Source organism: Micrasema longulum, unplaced genomic scaffold (genome assembly GCF_059751315.1).
Source record: "Micrasema longulum isolate JH-2025_06_02 unplaced genomic scaffold, ASM5975131v1 h1tg002001l, whole genome shotgun sequence".
Classification (NCBI taxonomy): Eukaryota; Metazoa; Arthropoda; class Insecta; order Trichoptera; family Brachycentridae; genus Micrasema; species Micrasema longulum.
In genome coordinates, this window is record NW_028279171.1 from 54,914 (window position 1) to 68,781 (window position 13,868).

Below are 13,868 nucleotides of genomic sequence, written 5' to 3' on the forward strand. Positions count from 1 at the left end.
TGTGTAAAATGCCCATCTTAAGCTAAATATATAATGTATTCGTCCAACCGATGGTTTCTTAAATCTGAACTGCTTAAAGTGGTACTAAAATATATTTTCAGTCGTAAATGCCCTTTTCCTACTAAGGTGAACCGTCACAACCAAAGATCAAATAAGGTGCTGGCGTTTCCATTATTCAGATTAAGACTGGTAAAGAGACATTTATACTTTGTTGCTCCACAAGCTATACAATGTCTACTCCAAGAAATCCATACGGACACAAAAAAAAAAGTTTTGTTTGTACGTGTACTTTGTATTTTCTTTTATGTTTACTATATGATAAAAAATAAAGTATACATACGTACCGGCATCTCCTTTGTGAGATTTTTGCAATTTATGTTTAATTTAAAAAAAAAGTTAATTGTTTAATGAAACTACTTTCAGACGCATCAAAAATGTTAAAATTATTCATTTCAATTTATCAATACGAGAAATAAAAGAAAAAATAACAACCTTAGATAGACCTCTAAAAAATGCCAAAATTACATAATTTTCCTCAGATGGACAGACAAAAATACTTTTAATAAAATAAATAATACAACTTTGTTTTTAACCACTAATTTTTATTTTTCACCGACCGGTTTCAAAGCAAACAAGCTTCTTTGTCAAGGTTTACGTAACTAAACTAAACAAAGACTAAGCTAAACTTGTTTGCTTTGAAACCGGTCGGTGAAAAATAAAAATTAGTGGTTAAAAACAAAGTTGTTTTATTTATTTTATTATAATGAATTACCACAAAGTTAGTGCTTCAAATATAAACTTTAAAAAATACTTTCTTTTAGGGTGATGCCACTGCATGACATAACCAACCGTATTTTGAATATCAAAAATTTTTCGGCTGACACAAATTTAAAATTTAAATTTAAATTCATTTTTCTGTATACACAATAAATAAACAAATTTAAAATACACATGTTATTCACAATTACAATACGCATTACTCGGGGAATCTTCATGTGTCTACGTTTCGCTCAACGAAGTAAGGTAGAAGATCTCTGGAAAATATTGGCCATTCCGAATTTAATAAACTGCCCAATGGGCTAAAACAAGAATAGTCGAATAGAAAATCCAAGTGTCGCAATTAAAGAAATATTACTTAAAGCTTTTTCATTGTGATAGTTATTGATGTCATTTATATAAATGGTGTTAAGTACTGTGTTTGAGGTTTCTTATATAATGTTTTCTTACTATTTCGGATGTATGATATTATTTAGTGTCACAAACCTGTTTTCTTTATATTTACGGTCCCAAATGAGTTTTTTTTAATAACTCCTGGGAGTATAGTATATACTATATGTAATATATGTTTTATAAATCAAATAAAAGTTATAAAGAGATGCAAAAAAGCTTGTTCTAAAGTAGATCTAGAAATAAACATTATTTATTAGCTTTTAACTTAGTCGACTGGTTTGAGTGATCCATTGACATACTGTATTGCATCCAATCTGTAGGTGTTTTGAATTTTTTAACGCTTTTTAAGTGTTTTACGTGTGGAAATTAATTAAGAACCATCTCATGCTTTTGAAGTAATAGAGGAATGTGTCATATTTGCCTTTATGAGGATAGTGACATTCATACTGATTATGAAGCATAGGTACATTTTCGATTAAAATTAAAATTCTTTTTCTTGGAATGCTATCATCCAACGTATTAAATAGACTATTTTATATTATAATGTTATATTAGATACACTGTTTACCAGGGATGGCAAATATAGGAAAAAAATAAACATAAAAGTAGTTTTGTAGTTTTTTTTTGCTTTTTTTATTTATCGTAAAAAAGTTTTTATATAACTTTCGAAGTTATAAACAACTCATATTGGTACATAAAAAAGAAACAACAATAAAGTTATAATGTACATAAAACTAAAATAACATCACAAATAAAGTATTACATTACTTTGATTATAATAATACAAAATATAAAGAAAAAAAAGAACACATTCAAGATAAGTTTGTCAAATATCTTAACTTCAAATACGGCAACAACAATACGTGTCACCTACTTCCAACTTTAAAGAAACGGCGAGCACTTGCGGACCTTTTATCTATTCATAAAATACTTCGTGGCCAAATTGACTGCCCGGACCTACTCTCCTCGATTCATTTCAATATCCCACCAGGCGGACAAGACACACAAAACTTTTCCATTTTTCGAAATACAATACGAATGCAGCAACAGATTCACCCATTAATCGTGCCTTTATCTTGGTACAATCAAGTAGATACTTTGACATCGACATTTTACTAGACTCTGCAACATCGTTTGTGATTATCCTCACTTTATATTTTTTATGATACTCTCACTCGCACACACGCATATACACAACCTCCCACTCACCTTTTCTCACTCGCACACACACACACACACCCAATTTTGACATACCTAGTAGACAATTTAGGCTCTAATTAGAAAACAACTAAAATGTCATTTGATACCAAAGCCTTTTTCTCCCTACTTGTTGTTTTGATATATTTTTTGTGTTGTATTCTATTGCCTTCATAAAATACATAAAATAAAATAAAAAATAAAAAATAAGAAGTGAACATAAATTACGACGTTTACGTATAGAAAGATATAACAGAGGAAAAAGAAACACTAATAACACAGTTGAAAAAGAAGAGTTTTTTTTATTTATGGGTAATACAGCATGTTTGCTGGGAGGGTTCACTACTTTGTTTAGCCGCCATTTTGGTAAACATGAATTTTTATAGATTATATTTGGCTGTCGGAAAGTATGGACGTGGTTAATTTGTTAAGGAAATCAAAAATTAATTTTGTAATTATGACGAATTCAAAATTACTTGAAATTTCGGGTAGAAATGATGTGGCATTAAAACTCACTATTTATCGTTTAGTGAAATATTTAGAAGAATAAAAGCAGACAAATACACGCTCAGGCAACGTACCAAAATATTTTCTGAAAGCATTGTTGCTGTCATAGAAAGTGTTCAAAACAATCCATCAACCTCACAAAAGTTTCACTTAAGACTACAACTTTGTGGGAAGATATAAATAAAGATTTGTATTTGGATTCATTTAAAATTCAGTTGACACAAAAGCTTCTTTCACAAAACCATCATGACGTTTCAGCTCGCTCATGATAACTATAACTTTCATGAAAAAATCATAGTGAGTGATAAGTCGCATCTCCATTTAAATGGATGCATTAATAAACAAAATATTCGATTCTAGCCAACAGAAAATGTTTTATCAGTCACGTTTGCGTCCATCTAAAGTAACGTATGGTGCGCTATGTGATCTGAAGGAACCATCGGCCTAAATTTTGTTGAAGAGGAAAGTGGCATTACGGTTACTGTTACTGGAGAACATTATCGTAAAACGATAAATAACTTTTTGACACCAGAATTTGATGCTTTGGTCTTAATTAACACGTAGTTTCAGCACGTCGGTGCAACTTCACACACAGAAATGGATTAGTTTCCACAACAAATTATCTCAAGAAATTGTGACTTCACTGGATTTAACAGCCCCAGATTGTTTTTTCTTGTAATATCTAACAAAATACGTTTATGTCAACAAACCAGAAACCTTTGAGCAAATTTATCAAAACATTCTTGGCGTAATAAATGAAATATCGGTTGAAATTTGTGAAAATGTGTTGAAAAATACCATAAAAAGAGCCAGCGTTTGTCAGGCTAACAGAAGTGGATATTAAGCTGACATTATCTACCATTTAAATTTTCAACATTCAACAAAATATCAATCAGCATTACACCATTTTGTCTTCATTTTTTATATGGTTATACAAAAGAAAAGTAGTAAGCCGTCCCGGCGAACACCCTGTGCCCCGTGCCCCGCGTAACTCAAAACATTCTATTTTTGACTTGTTCTTGGAACTGAGCGATCGAAATATTTAATAATTTGAAAACAAATTCATTATTAACTTTGAAGGTTGATTATGTTTTTTCATGGGAATTATTTTGCCGTATCAGAATTGATAATTTTTCAAGGCAATTTCATAATGCCCTGAGAAAGTAAACAATAATTGACACTGTAAAGAGTAGATTTGACTTGTGATGTTTGTTTCAACATATAATCTTTTTTTTATTATAAATAGTATTAAATAAAATATTACCTTCCACATTCCGCCTCAAGTAAAATTTAATCATATTAATGTTTTTTGTTGATATTGCTTGATAAAACTCCATATTTAATGATTTTAATAAAATTATAAATAAAGTTATCAATGAAACTTCTCGGTTTAGTTTTACTTTTTTATTATTTTGACCAACGAGCGCTTTCGCCTAAGTAGGCATCTTCAAGACTGGTGAATTGTTAACAACGTTTACAGCTTTTATACTAAAGATCAATGTGTTCTTTTCCCACCTTTTAAATAATAAATTTTTAATCCCAATTTCGGTCTAAAAACTCCCAAAAATGAACTGTTTAGCAAACTAGTTGTAAATATTTATGTTTTCTGTCCTCTGTTAAAATATCTATTTGATCTTCTTATCTCCAAAACATGTTGAGAATAGTATAAAAACTGTAAACGTTGTAAATAATTCACCAGTCTTGAAAATGTCTACTTAGACGAAAGCGCTCGTTGGTCAAAATAAAAAAAAATTAAAACTAAACCGAGAAGTTTTAATGATAACTTTAATGATAGTTTTATCAAAATCAAGTAGAATTGTTTGAAACTCACATAAGCATTTTTTTGTTGATGACATGTAGCACTCCGGTAGCATTACTACTGTATTCACTACACGGACAGTTTCAGTAATTTAGACAAACTAACACAAAATTTTAGAATACACTAATCGATTTTATAGTTTCTTTACTTAATATTAGTAGTTTCTGTTTATTATTATGTTAGTGTATAGACGCTGACACAATAATATAAAATAAACGATAAACATGCAACCGACGTGGTGCGGCCGGGCTCAGAGTGCATTCAGGTTTTGCCTTCCTAGTTAGTCACGCATCCTCGAAGTTTTATAATTGTGTTGAAGTCTGACTAGTAGATTACATTACGAAGTGTCAAAGTGTACTATTAGCCTAAATTGCGATCATTTGCGCCAAGAGTAAAATAAGGACCTAACCCGAGGATTTTAAGTACAGGAAAATGTTTCTTATTAACGTTTTACAACAGACATGAAGAACATTTTACAGAAGGGAATATAGAAGTCTATCCATCCACAGAGCTTATGACCTGTCATAAGCTGGTTTAAGTGGCCACTTTACGCACTGTGTAACATTTACCATTCTGCCTATATTTGAACATCTAGATTCCTTCGACTCTTCTATCTGTTGGCGTTTTTGAAGTTAAAGAGCTAAAACCATTATTGTTGCGGGTAAGATTCATCTGTTTGAATTTGAAAAAAGTAAGTATAATTGAAAGGAGTAGTATCATTTTTTACTCGCGTTCGGAAGGAATAAAGAAAACACTAATGTATTAACTTATTAAAAAAATGTCGGCCGTCTTAAATCTTTATCACAATTATCAATATAAAGTAAACTATTCTCTGATTTATAAAGCACTGTACATAATCAAAATCATTTTTTTGATATATTGTGATGAAAAATATCAAAATTTGTTATTTATTGAGCTGAACATGAGTTCCATGATATATTGTGGTATTTTTTATAAAACTGATACTTTTCAATATGAAGTATTTTCAGTGTATCATTACAGGTTTTATATTCACGAGACAAAATCTCAGAGAGGTCTAAAAGATTATTTTCGTTCAAAAATAAGATAACATCATTACATCACTTTAAATTCAACTATCACAATCTACACAGAAATGATTTTGTTGTAAAATATTTCCATAAAAAGATGAACTTTCATATAAAATTCATTGAAATTCAAAAAAGCTAACAAGATGATAATCTACTAACGCTTAGTGAGGATATAATCAAATATATTACACATAGTTTAGCTAGGTGACCAGCTAAAACCAGTTTGGAGCTACACATTAACTGTATGTTTAGTTAATCACGTCATCTATTGAAACCAGTTGATGGCATAAAATGCATATCTGGTCATTGTCATTGACAATAATTTGCGATGAAAGACGCAGTTCCAGTCTCTGGTTTCTAGATTAAGAAAAATTTGGCATGTATTTAGCTCACTCAAGAACATCCTGAACATTGGCAATATCAGAAACGATCAATTTGTACTCTTCCAATCAGCGACTGCTTATGGTATAATTGGCTGGGGAGGTTGGTGGACATTTATCATGAACCACCTAATAATTTATTAGCGTAAATAAAACAATACATTCAGTAAAAAAATGGAACACTTAAGGTTGAACTTGCCAAAAAAGAGTCTAGCTCTTGTGTTTGTCAAGTTTACAAAATAACATAAAAAAGAAACATAAAATGCAAAACGAAATAATAAAATAAATAAAAAATTAAACAATTTTAAAAATTGAGAAAATAAAACACTAGAAAATATTAAATAACACAAAAATTATAAACACAGGCACATATTAAACATACATCTCTTTTTTCAAAATACAGTTAATGTTAATTATATTAAGAAGCTTTTCTTTAATTTATCCTTAAATTTTCCGCAATTTATTTCTTGACGTAGATTTTGTGGTAAATTATTGAAAAGCTTCCGTCCTATGTAAGTATAATGATGTTTGGCCGTGGTAGTTTTAATTATCTGTAGACCGAGGCATTCTGTTCTCAACTTTCCCGTAATAAAACTCTTAAGAGTGATGTTTCGGTGCACACCGACATATCCGTCTGACTCATTGTTTCAATTATTAAAGATACTTGATATCTGACAAATTTATAAAAAGAAACTATTGCCAAATTTCTGTTCAGGCGTCTATGGAAAGAGGTTCAAACAGAATTCCGTTCGAGGTTTTCGCGTAATTTAAATTACTCAGCGTTAGCTAGGAGACACTTTTCATATACAGCTTCGAGAGTGTTCAACGTTACAGATGTCCACGTTTAAGGTAAACATTCATAATTGGATTTTATCGAGGGGAAAAAGAGCACTGTAAACAGAGTTGAGAAAATAAATTTATCGTATCGATGCCGCTTTTATTATTACCCTTTGCTTATGCAGATACATTTGTTAATATTGATGTATAATAATTTATAAACATGTGTTCAAACGATTGAAAATTCAAACACACATGATTTTTTTGAATAATTATTAAATTACATATTGTACCAAACGAGTCCTATGAAATCAAAAACAGCATTCAGACGATTTAATGCAAATCGATTTCTGGATGAGGCAACATTTAAATAATTTTTGCTTATTTAGTAACATCCTATTAAAAACATAAATTTTCAATGAAAATCAGATTTTAAAAACCTTATTATTATCAAATGTAGCAATCTACAAACAGTGAGCTTTAAAAATAGCAATCTTTGAGTCTCAGGCAATAAGAAGCCATCATTTGATCACGCGTCAAAATGTCATCCCCATTGGATTTGGTGAGATTTGTCTGCCTGTGTTTTGTTAATTTTTTAAAAATCAATTATAAAAAATAGGCTTGAAGGTGAAAAACCTAAACATGAAGGCAAGTCCCGCACGCAGATTATTGTTTTGTATTCAAAAGTAAAAATATGAATATTTTAATTTTTTAAACTGCATTAATAACTAAATTAAAGTAGTACGAAAATAAGTAATAAATATTTAAACTAGATTGTAACAAAAAAAACAATGTTTTAATTTACACAACCCTATTAAATTCAAACTTGGTAATAATCAAAAACAGCAATATTTGAACATGATAAGAAACAAAAGCAGCAATCTAACATTCGGTTAGAATCATATTCAGCAAAGTTTGAAATTCAGTATTTTTATTATTTTTGTTTTATTTTAAAACTGAATCTATTCAAAGATGAATAGAATATATTTAAAAATCTCTGTAAAACTGATGTAATTCAATACACATGCAATAATTGTACTAAATGATTAAGGCGTAAATCAAATTTTCCTGTTTACAGCAAATTATTAGAAAGTCAAATTGCTGGTTTTGATTTTATACAACTCAAATGTACCCTTAATAATTTACTGAATTATTTTAATTCAATTTTCATTATGAAAATGAATCGTTCATTTGAATTTTGTTGTGCGTATGAACAATCAATTAAGAAATACAATATAAATGATCTGAATTTTAGTACTCAATATTTTATTAGATAACTTTTTTAAATACTTTTTTTTAATGTTTAAAAAAAAAATTTAACTTGTAAACTAATGTGTATTTATTGCGTATGCAGACAATTGGTAGAATTCCATATTAAATTTGGTAATGTGTCCAAAATAAAACAAGTTTATTGGATTAAAATTCTACTTTATTTTTATAAAATATACAAAGGGTGTATTGTGACGCGATTCGTCTAGTTACGACATTTTCAAACCAAATTATTATTTACCTACTAAATATATAAAAACTTGTCGTGTTAACAATCAATAAAAATTGAATGAAATTATATTATAAAATTTGAATGTATTTTTACATTAATTGACATTGAACATAAATCTTAAATATGTAATGAAACCTTGTATAAAACACAAATTTAGAATTTTAACAATAATAAATTAACATTTACATAATTATTATATTAATTTTAAAATCATACCCTTACAAATATTTTTTAATAATGGAAAGTTATCTCCAATATAACCAAAATATTCCTCTAAAATATACTCAGTATACCCTAATTGATTATTAATTACTCTACTTATTTTTGCTCGTATAGAAATCCACAAACATAAAACAGCAGTTATTTCTAGTACCTATATAAGGAAACTTTGTAAATATTTAAGTTTGTTTGTTTGAAAATGTCCCAACAAGACAAAACGCGTCACAATATACCTTTGTATATTTTATAAAAATAAAGTAGAATTATAATCCAATAAACTTGTTTTATTTTGGATACATCACCAAATACTAATGTGTGTTACAATATTTATAAATATATGTCGATGCATTGTTTTTTTATTATAAAATATGATATCTCATATTATGAAAGTCCTGACTTAACTCGGAATTTTCTAGCAAGTCGGGACGAAAACTAAAATGGTCTAGTAATGTTATTGTGTATTATGTATAAATAAATAAGATTAGCAGAACACTTGACAAGTATTCCAAACTCGATGGCTTCTTTCCAATAAAAATCCTAAAAAAGGAAATCGAGTGGAGATTAGTCAGCTTTATAGCGTAGTATGTAATTACCGCTTTTTCTACAATGTCTGGGGTCCCGTGATTGATTTCCGTAAAAATCGACACAAAGTATTTATTTAGCAGGGTGAATTTTGCAGTAGTATCTACTTCATTTCCTAGACCAGATCTAAAGCATAAAATCAATAATCTTACTTTCACGTGTCAAATTACCGATAAACAATGCAACTGAAATATTGATGCAGTATTCTATATTCCACTGGGTATATGGAAAATATGTCGACGACGAATTAGTTACGATTAAATAAAATAAATAGCCTTTTTTTTTGTCTTGCGCGCAAGTAATACAGAAAATTTCTTCATTAGGTCGATTATTTGGGATAGTTGCTGAATGTGCATCTTGAGTGGTTTACGCTATGTATATGTGCCGCATGTAATGTAATGTATATGTTTGTGTATGTTTTATATGTGCGTTCATGTGTGTGTGCGTGGATGGCTCGGAGTGCGCATTCGGTATTTTTATTTGTTATAATTTATTACCTCCATGGAAAACGCAAATGTAAATAATTATTCTTTTCTCAATTGAAATTCTTTTTTTTTGTCACATTTAATGTTTATATCTTTTGCATAATTAATGAAAACTGAATTGGTCTTTTAATGTTAAAAAATTGTTGTTTTTAATACTTATTATGTATGACTGTATGTTTTCTGAATAAAATAAAATAAAATAAATTAAACCATAAATGAATGAAATAAATAATTTGGTATTGGTGCAACAGACTTTCGTCATTTTAAAAGAACGTAACGTTAGTTATTTTTATTTATACATTTATTTTAACACTTTATATACATACACAGTTTACAAATTACTCTTATTGATTACTTTCATTTCTTACTATAGTAAAGAGTGAGTTTCTAAAAACCATTTCTCAGTTATTATTTCAGTTATGTTTTAATTTTATTTTTTCTATTGATATCAAAGATACTATTATTTTTTAAATTTAATTTATGAATCTTAATTCGTATAATTTGTGTTTTATTATTTGTAATTGTTTTTTTTTTTGCATAGTCTTCTTTGGAATTTTATCATGTATTATTTACACTTTGTTTTTCTGGAGTGTTATTGTATTGCTTCACATATCATTATAATTCAATTTAATCAATTTTACTATGTATTTTTAATTGTTAATTATTATGGCTTGACATAAGCACATTGAGTGTTATTGTATTGCTTCACATATCATTATAATTGAATTTAATCAATTTTACTATGTATTTTTAATTGTTAATTATTATGGCTTGACATAAGCACAGCCTAAAAAGCCTTTATAATTTAAAATGAATAAATAAAATAAAATATAAAATAAACGAACATATGCATAAAGGCCGGCAAATTGCCTTAAAGCAATTTTTTCCTATCTACCCCACCCGTATATAAATATATTGTTGGTTTGTTCGTTAATTATAAAACAAAATATTAATAGACATGCATCTTTTTTAAAAAATAACAATTGACTAAATATCTACACTTTATTTTAAAGAGAGGAGGAGATAAAGAAAAAATGGAAAAACTCAAATATTCAGACATTTTATACGTAATTTTAATGTAAATAAGAAGAGGCGTCTCTGAAATCACAGGGTAGATTATATTATAATTGAGCAGCTACTACTGTAAAAGAGGAGGCAAACAGATAAGAGCGGTAAATGTGTATTGAAAGGGTTCTCTCGTTGCTAGAACAAGGAGATAGTCCATGCTGTAAAAGAAATTGGAAAAGCTCTCTCAGATAAACAGGCGAAATAAGATTATTAAAATTATCGTGAAGAAGTGATAGAATGTGAACGTTTCTTCTATGCCCGATACTGAGTCAGTGTAGTTGCGCGCGAAATTTGGTTTGTTTGCTCGAATTTGTAAAGATTAAAGATGTAACGTAAACAAACCGAATTGTACTGAACCGGGTTGTGGTCCCGTGGTAGTATTGTGGACTCACGAACCAAAGGTCCCAGGTTCAAATCCCACTTTACCACAACTCGATTTCCATTTTTCAGTTATTTACGACTTCCAGGAAATGGTCTGAAAATATAAATATTTGAGTAAATAATTAGGACTCAAGTATTTCTCTTGTTTTTAGAAAAAAAAAAACATTCTGCAATCGTTCCAACTTTTCAAAAAAATCTGAATTAGCATCTGGATGACATACATTTGCATAATCAAGAAGTGGAGGAAGTAAGCTCTGGACTAACGTTTGCTTGACATTAATTGGCAAGAAATTTTGCAATCTTTCATGTGACAGGCAACTGCCATAAAGTTTTAGACTAATTTCATGAACCTGATTATGCCACACACTGAATGCTTATGTATGGTTATACCTAAGTTTTTTACTGAAGTCATGAATGAAATTTCTGCGCAAATTTCTGTGCGAATGGAATTTCTGTGTGAATTTCTGTGGAATATTTTGAAAAGAGGAAGTATGGGTAAATCCACCTTGCGAACATTTTTTTACTACCAACAAGTACAATTTTGGTTTTTGTTGAAAGTTAAGTTATGTGTTATGGAAGAAAATTATAAATACGAATACTGTTTATAACGTTATTATATCTTAAAAGAGTGTGCTACAAAATTCCTGTATATGCGGTGATATAACACCGTTTTACCATAAGCAAAAGATAGTATATTCTGAAGTTCACACACTTGAAAAAAAAAATGAGATACATACTGTTTTCATAAAAAATATTATTTTATTTAGTCCTGTCATATAACCAGCGTGCACACTCACCTACTGCTAATAACCGACTGATTGAACGAATTTCTTATTTTGTTTGTGTCTTTTTCACACAAACACTGGCCGCAGAGTAGCGTCTCTGTTTTCTGTGTCAAAAGTTCTATTCTCGTACCATTTTTATGCAGTAAAATAAATTTATTGTTGTATTGGCATCACTTTCATTCGTATATTTATTGTGCGCATGGTAGGGGTAAATATTTTTCGCATTAAAATCCAGCAAATTTATACAAATATTACTTTCCAAACCCTATGTCAATTCAAAGACTACAAAAACTACAACTAAAAAATCTTTTTTTTTTATCTTTCTTATATTACACAAAAATGTAATACCTGTCTATTTATTATAGGAGAAAACATTTATGAACATTTCTTGTGTACCCACAAACAGGTCATGCCTTTGGGGGATTTTATTTGTTTACTCTTTTTACTTGCTATGTAATTACACTTTATTTTTGGAATGCTATATTACCTCTTATGTTTATTATTAAAAAAAACAATGAAAACAATAAAAACAAAAAAATATTTAGAAAAACAAAAAAAGTCTTGTATCATATGTAGACTCGTGTTACATCATGGCGAACAAGAGTTACTGAATTTTATTACATTAAAAACAAAACGTAACTTATAACGTTAAAAAAGTAAATAATTTGATTGATTAACGGCATTTTATTTATCTGTTTTCTTTACGTATATAATATGTATCTTTTATATATATTTTAATGTGTTTTAATTTTTTGTCGTCTTTCAAATTGTTTTATCTGTTTCCCTCTAAATAAAAAAAAATAAAAAAATGTATTTTTTTTACTATTTACCTATTTAATACATTTGTTTTATTTTATTTCATATATGTGCTTTTACTGGTAGTATTACTTTATTTCAAAAACGTCATTCAATTTACTTATTTAAATAATATTTAACTATGTGTTATTCCATTAAGGCTCAAAATAACCTTTATTTTAATAGAATAAAGAATCTATGGTAAAGAGTTATCTAATAAAAGTCAATTTTATGGATGAAACATTCTTTTATAGCCGCACCATTAAAATAACAAGCAAAAATAAATAAATTTCATGAAACCTAGAACAAACACACTTGTTCTTGAAATTTTTATAAAAGATTCTGAGAAGAGATTGATTCTGAGAAATGGTGAAAAGATATTATTCTCAAACGTTCTTCGTAAATAAATTAAGGAAATAAAAAAAACAAATTAATTTCTTTTGATGAAAGTTCATTCTTGAATATTTTGAATAGCGAAAGGCTATCAGTTTCTCGACTTTAGCAACGGAGTTAACTTTATCTTATTTTTGCCAAAACGTTTATTTTTTTTATTTCTACTATCAATATTATCTTTTAAAATTTAACCCAAACATTACGAAAGCACAAATGGCAACTGTGATGCGGTTTAATTCTCCATTAAGACTAAAGTACACAAAAAAAATATCAGCCTCGATGATGTACGATGCAGTGCTGCCAAAAACATCGAAAAAAAACAAATAACACAATGTACAACGAGCCAGAAAAACATAATTTGTCTTGAGATTGGCAAACATTTTAACATCATCATCATCATCATTCCCTTTCCGCACCTAATGTCGCATAGGGCACTGCATCGGTTCACCAATTGCAGCGTATCTCGATCATTTTTATCTTATGAAGGCAAGATGATCACTCTTACGCTTCGGTTACGGGTCCCCAGTTTTTAAATAAATATGTCATATCAACCGTGTCGGAAATCAAACCTGAGACCTCTTGCTTGGAAGGCAAACGCGCTGACCATTACATCACAAGGCCGATAAAAAAAAAATGGGGTGAACAATCGCTTTTGAGAAAGCAGTATGAAAGTCTGGATGTTCACAGTGATTTAGACATCTCGATGACTCATTTATATAATCACTTTACACACTGAACAGCATTTACTATTATGGACAAA